Source organism: Micropterus salmoides, unplaced genomic scaffold (genome assembly GCF_014851395.1).
Source record: "Micropterus salmoides isolate LMB-PRFRI ecotype aquatic unplaced genomic scaffold, ASM1485139v1 Ms_hic_scaffold_2, whole genome shotgun sequence".
NCBI classification, from domain to species: domain Eukaryota; kingdom Metazoa; phylum Chordata; class Actinopteri; order Centrarchiformes; family Centrarchidae; genus Micropterus; species Micropterus salmoides.
This window is the reverse complement of record NW_024041150.1, coordinates 7,030,193-7,050,952: the sequence shown is the minus strand read 5'-3', so window position 1 is coordinate 7,050,952 and position 20,760 is coordinate 7,030,193. Positions and strand designations below refer to the sequence as shown.

The 20,760-nt window shown below is 39.9% G+C and overlaps 1 long non-coding RNA gene and 1 pseudogene across 1 annotated transcript; both read left to right on the top strand.

Annotated features, from left to right (window-relative positions):
* Positions 1 to 370: 370 nt before the first annotated feature.
* LOC119911435 lies at positions 371 to 3,156 on the top strand. Its single transcript, XR_005445861.1, has 3 exons — positions 371 to 1,087; positions 2,915 to 2,961; positions 3,123 to 3,156. It is a non-coding gene; the product is annotated as an uncharacterized LOC119911435 (long non-coding RNA).
* A 13,077-nt stretch (positions 3,157 to 16,233) lies between these two features.
* The window catches only part of LOC119911421, a 51,719-nt pseudogene continuing 47,192 nt past the window's right edge, over positions 16,234 to 20,760 (top strand).

The window sequence follows — 20,760 nt, the reverse complement described above, 5'->3', positions numbered from 1 at the left end:
GATCTTGCAGAGAAAAGCATCAACTCTCTGAATGAACATTCTCTAGTGGAGGAGATCCAACAGTCCCTGAGTTCAGGAAGTCTCTCCACAGATGAACTCTCCCCCTGCTCAGAGGTCAGCTCTGGTCTTCATCTAACTGTCATCAGAAAAAGATCTGGATGTATCTTATGTGAAGAAATACTCGGAGGACACTCTTCAGTTGCTGCTGGCAGTGGTGATGGAACTGCACATTTTGGAGTGGTCTTTTATTGTGGCCAGCCTAAGGCACGCCTGGGCAATACCCATGCTGTCTGATCAACATCTTGATATGCCTGTGAGGTGGATGGATTATCTCGGCAAAGGAGAAGAGCTCACTAACACAGATATTGACAGATTTGTGAACAATATTTGAGAGAAATAGGCCTTTTGTGTACTTTGAGAAAGTCTTATATCTTTGAGTTCAGCTCATGATGAATGGGGGCAAAAACAAAAGTGTTGCATTTATAATTTTGTTTCAGTGTATTTCACTGTTCCTTCAGTCAAAATGCAGGTTTAGTCTCTGTTGAGCCCCTGGAAAAGCCCTCATAGAGTAAAAAAGCTTTGTCCACAAGATTTTATTTTATTCAGCTCACAGATGAACTTCTTCAGATACAGAGAAGTTTCACTGCAACTTTCTAATTTTCATCTTGTTTGGAGTAGAACAAGCAAGGATTTTAGCTAGTGTAGGGACGAAATAATATATAACCAAAGTTGGTAGCCCCTTACCAGTTACCATCTAGATAAAGTTGATCTTCAGCTTCAATAAACAACTTTAAAGTGTTTAAATTTGATTAACTGATAAAAATACAGGTCCAGCAGTTCCCTGTGAGTTTAAGTGTAAGCTTAGATCATTGTTCTTTATGATTGCACTTTAGTCAAGATTAAATCTATATCAGAATGACATTTTAATTCTTGTTGAGTGTCTCTTCAGACTGAGCAGCTGTAACCTCCTCAGCTCCCAGTCCTCTAGTCTGAGAGACCTAGACCTGAGTAATAACCTGCAGGATTCAGGAATGAAGCTGCTGTCTGCTGTGCTGGAACTTCCACACTGGATACTGAACACTCTCAGGTATGGAGAGGAGGAAGACTGTGGGCCTGGATCTCTAAGCTGATAAACACTGACTCATCACACTGTTACAAAATAGTAGCACATAGACTTCAGACTAGAGCTGCTCATCAGCTGGAATCATCATACACAAATGTTCCAGGGCTGAGAGGAAACAACTTGTCAGTAGGTGAAAGATTGTTATGGAAAGACCAACAGAAACACAAGTTTATCTTTTCATCTTACCGTTTACACAGATCTATCTCATATTTAGATCAGGAAATGAGAACGGAAATAAATATAAACTAACTATTTATATGTTCATAAATAAACAGATCAACAGTTGTTTAATAATGGAAGATAATGAGTCATAGCCGTTGGCCAATAAAAATCTTTCCCCGAAATGAAAGGAATTATTATTTTGTTGTTTATTTCACATACAGACGATAGAGATAATGATCATTACATCAGAAGAACATATGCAGCAGATGTCATGTATACAGAGTGAGGAGCTGAAGCTTGTTTGTTGTATTTATAGAGAAAAACAAACTTCTGTGTATGAGAGCGATTTAAGTGCATATAAATGATGATGTCAAAGTCAAATAATACTGGATCACAATCCACTTTGTATTGTTCACTTTTACTTCCATATATCACAGTCCATTTACTTTTTAATTCAACTCTCCGGAGTTGTTATGTTCACCAACAACCACCAGGTGACATCTAAGAGCGAGTGTACAGTATAATGCTTCCTGCAGAATGTTGACTGAAAAGAGGAAGTACAGTCAGTGGTGGTCAGAGTAAAGAAAATCTTGGTAAGAAATAATTATTCAGTAATAACAAATTAATCATCACCAGTTAGGTATTGTAATACCTCAGATGCTGTTAAGATTTCCTGTAACCTTTCTCAGAAGAGTACCATTTGTTTTATTTGAAGTGCATTTGCATTCTAAGAGATTGTTTTGTCTCACAGGGATCTGCCCTTGAGCTGAGTTACTTACTCTATTACATGTATTTTTAGTAAATATCTCTAAGACAGCTGTTGATTGTTACTACTTTATTATAATATACAATTTCCAAAAATACTTGAGTAAAATTGAAAATAACCATTTCACAACCCTACTCAAGTAAAATATAATACTTAGGTCAATAAACCACTCAAAGTACAAGTTATTTTTAATACTGTTTAGTGTGTGCAGGTCAGAGATCTTCACAAGTCATTTTATGCAAGTCCAAGTGGAGTCTCTTTTTGGAATAATAAGTAATAAATCTCTCCCTGAGCATGAACAACATGTATGCCAGATACTTCAACTCTTGCTGGAAAATGAAGAAGCTGTATGTTAAACTGAAACCTAGAGAAACTGACCCTAGAGAAATTGCACCACTGGTTGGAGGGTACTGGCCATTTCTTCGTTGTGTGGATTGATCATAAGAATCTCATATATTCAATCTGCCAAACAGCTAAACTCATATCAGGCTAGGTGGGCTTTTCTTTTTGGGAGGTTTAATCTGTCTTTGACATATGGTCAAGGTTCCTGCAATGTCAAGTTAGCTGCCTTGTCCTGCTAGTATGTCTCTAAACAGACGTGGATCCAGGGGATAAAGTGGGTGTCAAATCAGAAAAAGACAGATAGATAGAAGGTTTGCACAGTGATTTCATTGTACCTTAGTATTTATGTTTTGATACACTAAATTGGGGTGTTTCGTATCTTACTTTTAAATACAGTACATTTTGTATCTTTGCCCATCCATGAGTGTAGAGAATAACAAACCTCTGTATGAGTGTGATGTAACGTTCATGTTTGATGCTGAAAGAGGATGTGCCGGTTTGACACCCCTCTTCCCTTTCAGGGTGAAGCCTAGTAGAGTCCGATGGATGAGACCAGGTCTGAGGAAGTGTAAGCATGTTTTTCATTTGATTCATGAAAGCATCACATATTCAACCATCTTCACACTGACATCGCTCATTCAAAGCTCTGATGTCATCACCAAATGTCAATCAGTGAACAGATGATGGATTAATAACTGCAGGTTTATTGTGTCTCGTTCTCTCCATTAGATTCCTGTGAACTCGCACTCGACACAAACACACAGAAAGATCAAACTGTCTGACAACAACAGGAAGGCGACACGTATGAGAGAGGATCAGTCACATCCTGATCATCCAGACAGGTTTGACTTCCAGTGTCCTCAGCTGCTGTGTAGAGATGGTCTGACTGGTCGCTGTTACTGGGAGGTCGAGTGGAGAGGAGGAGTTGAAATATCAGTTATTTACAGGGGAATTGGAAGGAGAGGCGACAATACAGCCTTTGTGTTTGGAGGGAATGATCAGTCCTGGAGTCTGAGCTGCTCTGATGATGTTGGTTACTCTGTCTGGCACAATGACAGAAGAACATCTTCCTCCTCTGACAGAGTAGCAGTGTATGTGGACTGTCCTGCTGGCACTCTGTCCTTCTACAGAGTCTCCACTGACACACTGATCCACCTATTCACTGAACCTCTTTATCCTGGATTGGGGTTCTGGTCATATGTTTCCTCACCGTCTCTGTGCTCTCTGTCAGAGGGAGAGTCTCTTCCTGCTAGAGAAACTTTCACTGCTGACCAGATGGTTCAATCTGTACTGGATCTCGCACAGCTGATGTTAGTTAGTACCAACCTGATGTAAAGTAGTATATGCATCAGTGTTAGTATAATAGAGATAGTGTCACATTCGTCTGACGTCAAACAGCTAAAGACTCAATCTGCAGCTTTTCACTTCGTGGAAAAGAAACCTCTGTTCATTTGTTTTCTGCTTTCCAGTTTTGGGTTGTTGAGTTGTGTCCTGTTTTCTTTTGAAATTGTTGGAAATCATGGTGCCTTGAACACTCCGTTGTGTACAAAACGCACTGCATTTTCTCCAAATGGGAGAAAAAATACCTCAGAGCCCATTGGGGAACTTTGCACAACGTTTCAAGTAAACATGCAACTGATATTGAAAATAATGTGTGGTCAGATATTATAACAAATGTGGGGAAAAACATCAGACGCTTGAAGGAAATGTATTCAATATTAAATATAGTCTGACAACAATCGATGCTGGAAGTGGAACCATGTGAATCATCATCTGCTCATGTTGTTGAGTGTCTCTGCCTATTAACTGATTTGTTCTGTTGTGTTCTATATTTCTGTCTGTACCTGTTTTTTGGATTTGTTTATTCCCCAGACTGTCCACCTCATCTGTGGTGTAAGTTGCAATCACTTGGTTTAAATAAACACGGAGAACTGTACCTGCTCCGCCTGAGTGTTCTGCATTTGGGTACAAATCCCGTAGTCCTGTGTGTCTGCACTTGGCATTAACGTGACACACAGCTGCCTTCTACTGCAAAACTGGAAGAACCTTAGATTGACAGTATTTGCTCTATAAAGTGCTTTTTGCTTTCAGTTTTTAGCTTTCAGGAGTCAATCTCAGAATGATGGTGTTGAAAGGACAGCATTGCTTTTCATCACTTTCCAGGAAACTGAACAAACATTTCCTCTTGTCCTCAGGTGAAGATGCTAACGATGGTCATTCAGACTTGGCCATGGGTGGCTCTAACGACCATGACGACTGTCATTACCACAGCCAGGAGCACTAACAAACCAGCGATATCAACAATCCTAGCTAACGATCCCACAGGTTAAATAGAGTTTCCCTACCAGTCAGTCAAAACTGAAGAAGTCTCTTGGAGGAGGGACGAAACATCTTCTAATATCTTCAACCAAGTCCAGTTGCCCTTAACCTCAACCTTCGCTGGATAACTATGACCTGGATGACTGAGAACCTTCACAAACCTCTGATTATCTCGTTACCATGGCACCTTTCAGTGTGTTGAATATATTAATCAGCAAGTGACCATTGTGTCCTCAGAGTTGATGTTTTAGAAGCAGGAAAAATGGGCCAAGCGTAAGGATTTGAGTGACTTTGACCATGGTCAAACTGTGATGGCTAGAAGACTTCGTCAGAGCATCTCCAAAACAAAAGTGTTCCATGAAGAAAAACCTATGAACTGGCAACGTCTTCATGCATGTGGGGAGCGAAGACTGGCCCGTGTGGTCCAATCCAACAGATGTACATCCTTTAACATCACGTGGCTGGCCGGTTGTGTGTGCGTCGCTTACCTGGGGAACATATGGCACCAGGATGCACTATGGGAAGAAGGCAAGCCGGCGGAGGCAGTGTAATGCTTTGGGCAATGTTCTGCTGGGAAATCTTGGATCGTCAATTTCATGGTTGTTACTTTGACATGTACCAACTACCTAAACATTGTAGACCACACCCTTTCATGGAAACAGTATTCTTTTATGGGGGGTGGAAATAACTGATTTTTAGATGCATCGCGATGTGCACTTGAATGATTATGAATCGATTCACAAATGTCAATCGATTATATAGAGTTTAATTGATAACGTAATGTTGATGAAATGAAAAGGCGGAACTTGGAAATGCGGAAGTGCAGCTCTGACCGGACCAGACGGACAGACTAAACTTTACACATAATCAATAAAATCAATGTGTAACTAACGTTAACGATTTTAACCTGCACTCTGTGCTGCACAGTAGCCACGTGACAGGTGGCAGTAGGTGACGGTGAAAGCAGCAGAACAGAGGAAAGATGAGCGATATGCTTCAGTCTGGTAGTAAATATACAGTGTAGTTCACAGCGTGTTTGTTAATTAAAATCATTTTAAGGATGAAGACCGGAATGGTATAAGGTGCTAAGGGTTAAGTTGGCTCCTCTGTTAGCCAGGGTCTACAATTGGGTACTTAAAAGAACAAGAAATGCCTCCTTCATGGCGAGAAGTAATTATATTCCTTTATTCCTAAGGTGGGAAAAAAACAAAAATGTGACAATTTGAGACCTATTAATGTTTTGAATGTAGACTATCAACTGTTCACATCTGTTATGGCAAGAAGGCTTTAAAAATGTTTACTAGATCTTATCCACCTTGATCAAGCTGGCTTTATTAAGCAGAGACAAACGCAGGATAATATTAGGAGAACATTATATTTAATTAAACATGCCACAGGTAGTTGGATAGAATCAGCCCTGATTAGCTTAGATGCTCAAAAAGCTTTTGATCCAGTTAGCTGGAATTTTTTATATAAAGTTCTGTCTAGATTTGGCTTTTGTAAAAATAATTCAAACATATAATAATCCAACAGCCAGATTTAAAGTAAATGGGAACCTTTCTGCTCCATTTTCAGGGCTGCAGGAAGGGGTGTGCTGTTTCTCCGCTCTTGTTAGCCAAAGACCAGAATATATACCAAATCCTTACGTAACCGATATGAAACCAAGGGCTACTAAAACCACGTGTTGTTTAGACGTGTAGTTCCATGTTGTCCTACCAGAGAGCACAATACACTAGAGTTATAAACAGACTGTATTAGGATTGCTACAGAGTGCTACGTGCAGTCCTCGCGTCCCTGGTAGATCTCTTCCTGAAACGTCCTGAAAACGTGTGTAAACTGTGAACAATTGCTTGTATGAAATGCAACATAATAATATGAAACTTTGATTATATCCACACATCTACACCGATAAGACTTTTGCCGGCCGAGTAGGCTAACTTCCGGTTTAGCGCTCCGTTAACGTAAATGGGGGTAAAATTGTAAATGTGCTGCTGGTTAGCCTTTTCAAATGTTACCGACCGAATGGATCACATTCTGATAGCGAAACGAGTCATTTCGCTCGGGTTATGAAGGTCAAATATATTGATTCAAATGTTCCTTCAAAGCACGGGGTACTTCCGGTCGCTCGGAGGCATTGCGAGGCTACCCAGCCGACCAGTGACAGAGCTTACGGTCCGCATCGACTTGACGTGTAGTTGCATTTTTGAGGAGGTGCACGTCAGGCGACGGCGTATCCTCTGCGTAGCCCCATAGCCTACGCCGTCACCTACGCCATCGATTTGACGCAAAAGTATAAATTACTCATGTTGTATGGTTCTAAATTTTATGTGTCGAATACAAAAGTTCTGGCCTTAAATTACGATCCCCCTATGAATAGGCAAGAAATGCCGGTTAAAGTGGGACGAAGTTTCTATTAAAGATTTAGGTGTATATTTACCAAAAGACCTGGCAAACTCATTCAGTACCAATTTGTTCAAATTAATTCTGTATTAAAGGCAGATGTGGGAAGGTGGAATGTTATTCCATTCCTCAGTTTATGTTTTAGAGTATGTTGGGACCAGGACAGTCTGGTAGAACAATGGTATGAATGTTGTGCTGACATTTGGATGATGTCTGTAGAAGGCTGACATTATGATGATCCACAATGACACAATGACAAAGTCCCTCTACTCATTTTAGGGAAAAGCTCATTGATTAGGACATAGTAATGTTGAGCTCCACATTTAAAACCTGAACACATCTGATTGGATTAGAAATGGATTTTTATCTCCATCATTTATTCTTTATTCAGATTGAGGGGCAGCAGTTTGTCAGAGATCAGCTGTTAAAGTATTGTAATCTTAGTTACTGTGCTCATTATAGATTTTGGTTTCTTAATTTGATATGAAACTCGGATATATGGTATTTCTGGACTTGCACAATTGAGTTTATTAGTACACACAGTAACTGTTTCCTTATCATTTGTTAATTCAGAGCAGAGGATTCCCACCTGCATGTTTCCAGGGTGAGACAGGGAAGTGCGAAAGAGGAGAGGTGTAAAACGTGCTACGACACGTGTGTGTGTGTGTACTGTCATACATCTTGGTGTCGATTAAAGCAGATTGTTGAAGAAGAACTTGTAGCTGCTTATTACCCATAGGCCAGAAGGACAGGAGAACGCTACCAATCCAGAAAGAACTGTTATAGTATAATAGTTTAAACTGAAGAAGCTTTGATTTTAAGAAATATTGTAGATGTCTTTTGTTCCCATTTCCCCAAAGTTCATCCTGACATATTTGGCATCTTTGGAAACTTGAGTGGAATCTTAAATCAGTTTCTGTGGGTTTTTCTTTGTGTTTGGCTGCACAACATGAATTTGTATAGCTGGAGCCACTGGTGGAGCTGCAGAGTTTAAGAGGTGAAGTCACTACGTCTTTATTGAATTAGCAGCATGTTGTCATTAATATTAATGAGAGCTCTTTTTACCTTTTTGTATTTCTGTCAAAGACTTCTTGCTCACCTCGGCGGTCGCCTGTAGCGCTGCAGCAGGGAGCAGGCCGTACCGTAAACAAGTAGCATCCTGCATCTTAGCTTTGACATGTCTGAAAGCAGCCCTCCGGTGGGCAACTTCTGGGGCCAGTCCTGAAACATGTGCACCCTGCTCCCATGATAGTCGCAGTATTCCTCGCCTAATAATAGGCCGTGGAGGTGGCTTGGGGTCCGTTGGTTTGTGTCCGAGGCTTCAATAAACCCGATCACAGATGGGCAGGAGGTTTGGCTGGGCGGACATCCCCAGAGTCTCGCTGAAGAAGTCTGTGGTCCTTCTGTTCCCTCCAGGATGCCTATCACATGTAGGTTTTGGTGGAGTCTGTGAGATTCCAGGTCATTTAGCCTTTCACATATGTTAACATTACTCTTAGCCAGTTTGGCACAAAGGCTCTCCAGAATTGTGGATCTCCAATCTACGTTTTTAACATCTGCCAGGCGACCACGAGATAACCATTGATTGTAGGGTATTAAAAGACGTGTGAGTCTCTTCCATGAACTTTTCAATTAGGCCAATCAAATTAGCCAGTGTAGCTTCTGGTGTCCTTTCTCCTCACTTCTGTCAGCATGTTAAGAGGAAAGTATGATAAGACATTCAAATAAATTTGCTGTGGTGAAATATGAGGTTTGCATCAGATTCTTGTCAAGAGTTCAAGGAGCTGGTCTGGGACTCATCTACTCACTATCTGTGCTCAACAGCGCCATGAAGCAGAGCAGTAAAACCCTGAGCTGTCTCCTCCAGTCAGAGCTCTGTGTGTTGGTCATGTGACTGAGAGGAATGATGAGAAATAACACAGCCTTCACAAAGCTCTGTTCCTGCTGCACCTTCAGATGTGAACTTGTACTAACACAGCAAACTCAACACATTTAGGACCTAAAACATGTTTGAGTTCTTCTGAAATTGGCTCTTTGAGTTTCCTTGTTGAGCTACAGTGGAGGGAAACAAACACAAAGAGGGAACTTGGTCTAAAACAGACCTTGTAGATCCCCACTTGACCTGTGAACTCAGACTGCCCAGGCCTCATGTGACCTTCAGCTGAACTGTAGAAGTCCTTTTTACTCAGCCTGTGGATCTTGTCCTCCATTTCTCACAGTGTAGTGGTGTTAGGACGGCATCACTTCAGTCAGTGTGGACAGGAGGAACGATCACAGCCACCAACACACTGTCAGCCTGCATGTGATCCTGCTGTTGAATTAATCCAGATCAAATATTTAAAGAGGCAGTTTGACTGTAGATGTGTCAGCTGACCTCTCAGCCTGTTTATCACATGTTGTCCTGAGACTACAGACTCTTCTTCTTCTTCTTCTTCTTCAGTGTTCCTGCAGGTTGGACTTTGTGGAGCTCTGTCAGCGTCTCCAGCTGCTGTGAAAACTCTCCCATCAGCCTGCAGACCTTCTGTAACACTGACCTCATCTGGACTTTCACAGCTGAGAGCCCTGACAGCTAACACGACTCACCTTTGATGAAGAACATCTGCTCTCATTTGTTCTGATTTGGTTTTTACTGTTTGTAGATGTGAATATTCATAAACTGGAGACAAGTTGAGAAACACTGATGCTGGCAGTGTCTGGAGAGGAGAGAGAATGAGTGCTGCTCCTCCTCAGCCTACAGTAGGACAGTTGTCCAAGAGACTTCATGTTTTCACTGCAGCTTGCAGGAGTTTTACTGGCATTGCTAAATTTTTAATAAGAACCGTATTAATAAATAATCTGGTTTTCTAGTTTATCCCAACAGATTGTGTTCTTACAGAAAACTGAAGTAAAGAGCTGCAAAGTCTGCTGATAATTATCTGGAGGTTTGTCACTGTGAACGACCTCTTTCACTTTCACGTCCTCATTTGATCCGTTGTTAACAGTATGCTGTCACTGAAACTTGGTGAAAAGTCAGTGCTGTCTTAAACGTTGGTCACACTGAACACCAGAACATTTTAATAACTTGTTAAATCTTTTGTTTTGCACCACATGAATCAGCAAAACATAATATTAAGGTACTAATTATAAACTTTAGTCATTATCAGTGATTAAGATGATGTACATATATGTATTTGTTCTGTTTCCTCATATAGGGACAGTTTGTTTTATTTCACAGGGACAATGCACAATATAGCCGCGGCAATGATCGGGATCCAAAACAGTCGCGAAAAAAACGCAACATTTGACATTTTCAGAGGAGAAGAACAGACGCAGACGACTTAAGAAACACAAACTTGATTTTTACAGCATCACCTTGAGATCAGAGAGCGTCATTATATGTACCTGACTACTGGGTAAAATGTTCAACCCACCTGCGACATTTTGTGTTTCCTAGATTTTAAGTTTAAGCTGCACAAACACTTTTAAGCAGAGAAAAATAAGAATAAAGTGTCACGGGATCCAAATAAAATAGAGAACTGCCATAATCTGAACACCCCCATTGTCAGCAAGTCTGACTCGGTCACCTAGGGATTTGAACGATAGACCTGCAGATCTCCAGAACAGGTGACTTACTGACTCAGCTACTGGTGTGAGGCTGTTTCTACACACCTTTTCAAAAGTGGAGGTAGTGACGTCACATGTGCCAGACCTGGATAGTTTTTTCAGTTTAAACATAAAATGCTTACAACTGTGAAGATGTTTGTCAGAAAATTCTGAAAAAAATCACAGATCATTCTGCCCGTTTTGGGTGTGTTGTGAATTATTTTGGTGGCATTTGATCCAAAACTGATTTAAAAAGATAATAAAAGATACAAGCTACTGAATATCACTGCAGACTGACTATTTGACCGATCTGAAAACCCTTTGAAACACTTGATATCGGCCATCTGGAGAACGACTCTGTTGAGTTTGGTAGTGAAGAAACACTTTTGGAGATATAGATTTTAATTGAATCAGCATATTCTGAAAAATAGAGTGAATGACTTCTGAATTGGCCATAGGTTGCAGTGAGGCAAACGTTTCCACATATCAGTGGATGTGCTGAAATAAGTTCAGCTCTCTAGGATGTACGGATGATTTTCTTAGTTAGGAATGAGAAATGTCTAGAAATTTACATTTCTTGTAATAAGCCACGCCCACTTTGTGCAATTATTACCATATTTTATACATCAACTGAGTAGGGACCCGAGATCATACAAACTGAATTTCGTACAAATCTATCCAGCGAATTACGAGGTATAAACTTTTGCAAGTGAAGTGCCCCCTAGTGAAGAATATCCCGGGACTGCTCAGCGAACCTCGGGCCGAGCATCTGAACAGATGTGTCAAGTTTAGTTACAATAGCTTAAGCCAATTTTGATTTAAGGGCATTTATGTAAAATTGTACGTAAAGACACAAAAGTAAAAATCAATGAAAAAGAAACAGATTGTCTGATGTGTTTAATTTTATCAAAATTCTTTTGATAACTTTGAACAGCGACGTCCGTAGATGATCCTGCCAAAGTTTCAGGTCGATTGGCAAAACCGTCTGGGACGAGTTCACAAAAATAGGTTTTAGAGAAAAGTGATGCAAAGTCATATAAGTAGACATTTTTAGAGTAGAAGACCATTGGAGCAAAGATGCAGATGAATCCAGAGATTAAAATAATGAAAGAAGTTTGACTCTAAACAAAGCCGTCAAGATAATTGCAAACTCTTGGTAATGTCTGAATTTGATGAGATTATGGAGCATGTGAGGGGTTCTGTTAAATGGGTTGGGGATTTTAATGCCCATAACCTGTTATGGGGAAGCGATTAATTAAAATCGCTAAAAATGATAATGGCAAGATAGTAGAAGACTTTCTGGACAAGTATGATTTGGTAGTAATAAATGATGGAAGGCCAACTAGGTTTCACATTGGTAAGAATACCAACAGTTGCTTCGATTTATCAATTGCTTCCTCAAGCTTATCCAGAATTGGAGAATGGAACTTTATAATAATATAATTATATATAATAATATAATGAGAAGTTTGGCGGGATTTGACTGGGGGCAGAGAGGGGTTCCATGCATCTAGTATATCAGGCAATGATAAGAGCTCAAATCGTGCTTTGTTTATGGTTCTACAGCCCAGTCAGTGTTAAGGAAGTTAGATACTCTGCAGGCTGAGGCACTGAGACTCTGTTGTGGAGTTCTCAGGACATCTCCAATCCCTGCTGTGCTCATTGAAATGGGTGAAATGCCCTTATGTTTGAGGCGTAATAAGTTGGGAATGCAGTACTGGGTAAAATTGAGTGGGCCTAATCTAACACTCCCAGCTAGGTGCCTTATGCAAGGATCATTGGACTCTTGCAGAAAGATAAGAAACAAATCATTTTTTGAATGCATAAGTCAGTGGACAAAACAAGTGAGAATGATGCAAGAAAACACGGCAATCTACACAATTTGCCTACCTATTCCTTATTGGGTAATGCAAGAACTGGATATTGATTTAACTTTCTTACAAGAACAAACAAACATCTGAAAATTTTTACAGATGGTGCCAGGGAACCAGAGAGTGGGAGAGCAGGCTTTGGGGTGTATATAGCTCAACTGGACCTTAGGATCAACAAGAGAATTACAATCGGAAGTTCTGTCTTTACAACAGAGCTACTAGCAATTCTTTGGGCTCTGTGGTGGATTGAGGACGTGGAAATAAGTCTTAATCTGCTCCAACTCTGCAGCTGCCCTTATGGCCTTGAAAGGCGGCAAAGCAAAAACCCGTCCTGATATCATAAGTGAAATTCTGGCTGTATTATTTAGAATTTCAGAGATTAGTAGCAATGTTATGTTCATGCTGGAGTTGAAGGAAATGAAATAGCAGACTGTTCAAGCCAAAAGAAGTTAGAGACAGCTATAAATATATCATTGGGAAGAGTGGAACTAAAAGAAAAATTTAAACAGAGTATGGAAAAGGAATGACAAAGATTGTGGGACAATGAGACCAAGGGGAGACATTACTACTCTTTGCAATCTCAGGCATTGTTATGGATCCAGAAGAGATTCTGTTAAAATCTGTAGGTTAAGACTTGGGCATTGTGGGTTGAATCAGTCCTTACATGTTTTTGGAAAGCATCCTAATGGGCTTTGTGAGTGTGGGAATTCTGAAACAGTGGAACATGTTTTCCTGAAATGTAACAAATACAACATAGAAAGGTGCATTTTATTCAAGAGATTATCAGATTTGGGAGTTCGGTCATACTCAATTAAATCTATATTGGGGCAAAATGAGAACGACCACTTGATTGTCAAAGTAGTATTATAGTTCTTACACGATACAGGGCTATATGTAAAAATTTGAAGCAATAACACTGTCATTATAGCGACTTCCTGAGGAGGGCAGTAATACGCCTAGAAGCATCTAAACTGCCGCAAATCCATAAGAAGAAGAAGTTCATGGCGGCTGTGAACCAGTGATCGGTTCGCCTCGCTGTTGGTTGCATACCATTGTGTTAGTCTAGAGAGTACCACTGTGTTAGTTTAGAGTGTGTTTGTGTTTTTTAGTATTGCCTTTCTGTTGCCTGCCTGAGTGGCTTCAGTCAGTGTTCTTGGAGCCTTTGTAAATCACCTTGTTGATACAGTGTACCAAGAGTTAGTTTGAGACCTAAGTTTGCAGAATAACTGCTAGTTTGTTTTCTTCCATTGTATTTTTGTAAGCTTATGGGTGCTGACCTCTTTATTTCTGTATTTTTGAGCCTAGAGCCATGTAACTGTCTTTGGACAAGACCCTCTTTTGTTTCATTTTGTGTATCAGTTATTTTGTCAGCACCTGTATAGCCTCTGTCTGTTGTATTTCCTTCTGCAAGCGCTCTCCTCGGTTAATTAAACACCTGACTTTAACCAAAACCTTCCAGTTGTTGTATTCCACCTCATTCTCAATCCCAATCACGTATTACTGACCAGGTTGTTACAACGCCTTAGGCAGAAAACAGCATTGCGCTGCCTATATCTATCCAAGGTGTTTGATTCTGTGGATCATGAATTGTTGCTGAACAAACTCAGGGATGGTGATTTCTGTTCTAATGCTGTTAAATGGTTTAGAAACTATTTTGTAGATTGTACTCAGTGTGTCCATGCATAGGGCCACAAATCTGAGTTTCTTAAGATAACTAATTTAAGATAACTCTATTTTTATAAATGATTTAGGTAAGGACATTCAAGCAAAAATACACTTCTATGCTGATGACACTGCCACAGGTTGTGCAAGAGCTTCAGACTGCATTTCAGTCATTGCAAACTGCTCTGCTCAATTTAAAATTGGTTTTAAATCCTCAGAAAACGAAGTTCATGGTCTTCTCAAAAGTTCGCTTACAGTTGCCTGATGATCTTAGCATTTTTACATCTGATGGTAAATCCATTGAAAGGGTGCCCTCTTACAAGTACTTGGGTATATGGACAGACGACAAACTCTTATTTAATGTACATATTGCAAATCTCGTTAGGAAACTCAAAGTGAAGATTGGCTTTTATTTTAGAATAAAACCTAGCTTTACTTTCAATGCCAATTTTTTTTTTAGAATCTTCTTTTCTGTCTGTGATTGATTATGGTGACATATTATATATGCACGAACCCTTCTCCATCTTACGGAGCCTTGATTCAGTGTATCATGCATCTCTATATTTTACTACAAATGCAAAGTCCCTTACTCACCATGGCATTCTTTATGATTTGGTGGGTTGGACATCACTAACCACACGCAGAAAACAGCACTGGTATATTTTTATATATAAAGCAATGCTAGGTAAACTTCCAGCTTACCTCTGTAACCTTCTCTGTCTTAATTCTGCTAGTTACCAGCTATGCTCCTCCAAGTGGTTGCTTTTTAATGTACCCAGGGTTTTGACAGATCTGGGGAATACTGCATTTTCATACTATGCACCCCGGGCATGGAATAAGATCTCAAATTAGATATGTGGATATCAACTGATAAATTGTGTGTGTAAATTGAGTGTCATACAGAATGTGAGAGACGTGGTTGTTTTTCTTGAGAGGCCATTGTGTTTGAATAGATGTTTTCTTTTTTGTGAATTTTGTCATGTTGTATATGTAGCATTTTAATATGTTGTGTTTCTTTATGGTTGCTACCTTGGCCAGGTCTCTCTTGTAAAAGAAAACTTCAGTCGAGACGCCACTTAACCTGGTTTTCAAGGGTGATTTGAGGAGTGTTAGCCACTTTATTGGGAATGGTTCACATCCTTTCTGAACTGTGGCAATATGCCTTTCTAGTCTTTGTCACTCAAAGTGCTTTTTACACTACATTGCATTCACCCATTCACATACATTCACACACTGAGCCTAAGTGCTCAAACGGAAACTAAAAAAAAAGGAAGTCTTTTAATGACCGGCACGCCAATCGTTGGATTGATATAATGGAACGCAGTGATGATCGGTGACGAGTGATGTGATTTGCAAATAAAATGTAGACTATGCAGTAGTGTTAAAGGATATCAGAAGAGGAAATAAACAGAAAGACAAAAATTGAGCATCAGCTTTGATACAAGTTGCATCGTTTCAATTTCCCTGAAACATTTAGGCTAATAATTCCCAAGACACCATGATCCTATTCTGGGTTGCTCAATAACGAATTTACAATCAGAATCACAAAATAAAAATGCAGATAATATCAACATTGTGCCAGTAGAAATGATCCTGTACCTTTGAGCAGGACATTCAGTAACACATCATTTTTCATGTGCAGGTGTTTGTTAAACAGGAGAATCATGCTGCTCTGCAGTGATAACTGTGAGACTTTATTAGTATCAACACAGTGCACATGTATGTAGACACAAACTCCATCAAAAGTCTCTATTGTTAGAGCTGACTGACAGCTCAACGTGTGATCAGCAGCCGCCGTCATCAGAAATGAACGTCACTTTACGCAACGCTTCGGAGGAAATGACGTCTCATGTCTCCAAAAACATTTTCTTGTCCCTTCTCTCCTGGCTTGGTTTCCTTTCATATCTCCAAAAATCCCCGATGGGTGGGGCTAAGACACAAGGAAAAGATGCAAGCGAGGGAAATTCTGGATGCAATTAAGAGACTTGAGAAGCACCCTGTGTGTTTGTGTGATTTCCTGTTCTCTCAGATTTGCATCGGACTCTTGAACAAACTAGTTTTGAAGAGGGGAGGAGCAACAGGCTCATGAGAACAGGAAGGAACCTGAAGCTGAAACAATTCAGTCAATTTAGACTCCATTTTGAGTTAACAGAGCAGAAAGAGGAAAGCTGAAGGCTGAGGCAGGTGAGTGTTAATCCAACATTTTATTATGTTACTATCAAAGTCTCTGAGTCAGTTTTCTCTGTGGACTGTAGAGGAAAGAAACTTTAGAGTGAACTCAACACTTTGATTCATCTGTGGACACAAAGTTCTGACTGGCTGCAGTTAGTGTGTCTGTTACTTCCTCTTCTCTCAGTCTTGGTCTGACTAGGGGTGCAAATATTGACAAAATGCGTTATTGCGATATTGATCAAGAATATTGGGATAACGATATTAATTTTGATATTCTTAAACCATGTAAAAAATCAGTTGATGTTTCTGTTATGTTTCCTACGGAGCCTCCGAAATCTCACCACAGGATTCTTTAAGGACTACTTTACTTTTGCAATACCTCGCAATACTTCTGCAATACCTTGCAATACTTTTGCATTACCTTGCAATACTTTTGCAATACCTCGCAATACTTTTCTTCTTCCGTTACTTCTGAGCCATAGCTGTGCATGATCAGCTGCTCTACTCCAGGATCAGCTTTCGAATTTTACTTTGAACCGAGCATTATCAACTATGTTGATATAGCACTACTGCACAATAGGCATATTTCTGTAGGCTACTTAATCAAAAAGGACCAGGCACCACGGTGGGTGATCACTCCAAAAGAGAGGGAAGACAGCCGGGATAGAGCCATGCTGGCCCAGCTTGGACTTAAGGCTGCTCCCAGTAAATGTCCAGTCAGGAGGAAATGGGACTCTTGCTGCCAAACACCGGGAAATCGAAGACTGTTAAGCCAACATCTTTACACAGACCTGCCCCATCAATGTCCTGGAGCCTGCAGCGGGCACACCGTGTTCTGTCCGAGCTCAAGGCTCCGGTGAGACGAGGAGGCGGCCTCTGTGTTTACATTGGTGATGCTTGGTGCTTAAACAGTCAAAGTGGAAGGACACTGTTTCCTACATGTCAGACTTCATATGTAGCCTACATATCTCATTATGCAATACTGTCCACTCACTATAAATGTTCATGCTGCTCTGGCACTTCCACACTGTTTACTGTTATTAGGCTATATAATAGTAATTTCTACTAGTTCCTCCTCCATGTTGTGGTTAGGTCCGTGTACGTTCTGATAGTTTGTTTTTTGTTTGAACCAATAAACGAACAAACCACCTTTTTTTCGTATGTCGTTTCAAACCAAAAACGAAGAAACTGAAAAAAGAGCCGTTCTCCCGTTTTTGGTTTGTGAAGTAAGAGTATAGATATTAAAATAAAAGCCAAGCATTTGGAATGGTTGGTTCTGTAGCATTATGCACCACTAACGTTATACCAGAGTGACGTTAGATGTAAATAAATAAATACACCTGGACCGAGAGAAATCTGAATGTGACAACAGGCCCCTTTTCTGGTGCTGGAGGAAGGAGTGGTGTTCTGCTTTGTCCTGCCAGTCCAGCATTTATTTGAACAGAGTGATGGTATAAATACAAATACATTTATTTAACAGTTATCTCTTTTCATAAAAGAGCAGGTCTAGACCGTACTCTGATGTTATTTACAGAAACCCAACAGTTCCCACCAAGAGCAGCACTAGGAGACAGAGGCAAGGTGTCACGGGTTGGCTGAGTGAAGGCTGAGGTGTGGACCCAAATGCAGACCAAAAACGAGGCGAAAGGAGGATGCAGTTCAAAAGATTTTAATTCAAATTTATTATTATTTGATTAATTCAAAAACTAAACTAAAACAGGCTTACATGGAACTCAGAGCAAAAGTCCAAAACAAAGGTAATCCAGGAAACACAAAGCGATCCAAAAACCACAGGGAATAATCCAAAACAGGGAAAACAGAGCACAAGGCGAAACAGGGAAAACAGAGCACAAGGCGGAACACTCAACATTAGACGCACAAAGACTGGAGACACAAGCAGGCATACATATACACAGGTACTAACGAGCGGGGCGGGAACAACACAGGTGAGATACATCAGGTAATCAAACAAAGCTAGACAAGGACAACAGGTACAGAGGGTTACCAAAATAAAACAGGAAGTAAAGTTCACAGGAACACACAATGACATATCTACCAAAGTAAGACACCAAAACATGGAAAGCAAAATCAGGCCACGGACAGAGACGGCACCAAACAGGAGACAAGACTACACTAAAACATGGAAATACAAGACTAAGGACTTGGACACGAACCATAATGATAAAACACAGAAGTACACAGGTACAGGAAAACACTTAAACATGAACTAAAGCACAGGACTAAGAACTAACTAAACAAGACTACACAGAGGAACACAAAACCAAAAACGGACTTAAACAGGAAACATGAACACAAAACCACATTCCTAACACAAGGAAAAACCTCGCTTTAAGAGGCAGAAACCTCGAGCAGAACCACAGCTCAGGGTTTGTGGCCATCTGCCTCGACCGGTTGGGGTGAAGGGGAGAGAGAGAGAGAGAGAGAGAGAGAGAGAGAGAGTGAGCGCTTTAATTACTTATTTAATGAAATGTATGGGGTTGATTGTTCTTGTAGTTTGTATGATGCTTTGGCAATATTGTTACACCTTCATGCCAATAAAGCTAATTTGAATTGAATTGAGAGAGAGAGAGAGGAACAGAGAGAAAGAGAGAGATGGAAGGAGAGAGAGAGGGGAGGGAGGCAGCCTACACAATATCCACACAGAGGTACAGACAGTAAAGGTGATGTTGTTATAGACTAAATGAAAAATGGTACAGATATTTATAGTAGTGTTAATGGTAACCATCGTAATGTTAATGATTATAACAATAATAACAATAGGACTAGCAACAATAGTCGTTGCAGCAGAGGGTGTCGAGCAGGAACACGGGGGCAGCAGGTGACCCGCAACCACAGATCCAGACTCCACAGCTCCAGAGCCAGAAACCACTGCAGGAAGTGATAGGAGGAGAGAGGAGAGGGACGAGAAAGCACAAGACTACCAGAAAGGGGAGAAGTTGTGTTAGTAACATGCAATAATGGGATGAGGTTGCATACAGAGGGAGAGAAAGTAGAGGAGAGAGGAGCTCAGTGCATCATGGGAAATCCCCCGGCAGTCTAGGCCTATAGCAGCATAACTAAGGGATGGTTCAGGACAACCTGAGCCAGCCCTAACTATAAGCTTTATCAAAGAGGAAAGTCTTAAGCCTACTCTTAAATGTAGTAATAATAAACATACCTACTGTAAGTTCTGAGTAAATTACATGATAAATTGGTTAGCTAGCTCACAAGGATGTTTATTGGTTTGATGCTCTGACTTAACAGGCATGATAGTTTTTTACGAGGCATGGCAGTGTGCCTGCGCAAGCTTCGAGAATGACGTATGACTTATGGCATTACTATAGTCAATCATCTAAAATCCCAAAACAATTGGACTCTGATGGTAACTTGTTTTTTTAACAAGCTAGATAAAAGGTAATGCCCTGGCAGTGGCAAATAGCTTTGGTTTACTATTTGATTTGATTACATTAATGTTAAAGTTGAGATTTACAAGAAATATTTTATTGCTACTGTGTAAACGGAATACTGCTGGGAAAAAGCACCTTATTTGTTTAAAGTGTTTGCAAACCACATGTTATTGCACTTTTGTGTATATAGCAGTACATTTAAATCAAAAGTGTGAAATACACTACTTTAGAATCCATTATTAAATTTTGCGCATAACTATGCGATCAATTGCGTTTAAAAATTTTAATCGTAAAAAAAAAATAAATAAAATAAAATAAAATAAAATTAAAAAAAAAAAAAAAAAAAAAAAAAAAAAATTTAATCGTTGCCCAGCTCTAAAAATAATTAAAATCATCAATCATCTCATAAAATTAAAGGCTGACATATGTTTTCTACAAGAAACACACTTAACAAACTCTGAACTACAAGATCTCCAGTTTAAACAATATGACAAAGTTCTCATCCACATACAACAGTAAAGAAAGAGGTGTCTCGATTTTAATAAACAAAAACATTTCTTTTAATCACAATACACCCATCATTGATCCAGACGGTAGATTTATCATCATCAATGCTTTTACAAATTTTACACTTGCCAACATTTACTGACCCAATAAGGACCCATCGTTCTTTCACAATTTTTTTTCTTTTCTCTGCCACTCACCAAATATTATAATAGCGGGAGATTAAAATACTGTTATCAACCCCACACTAGACCGCACAAGTACCTCAGGTAGTTTAAGACACTGGCACTACACTGATATAATAAAACAATATATGAATGATTATGGACTTACGACTCTCTAGATATCTCACCCTCAATCTTATGGGAAACAGCTAAAGCAGTATTAAGAGGTAAAATCCTTTCATATTCATCATACAAGGAAAAAACTACAAGAATTACAAAATACCTA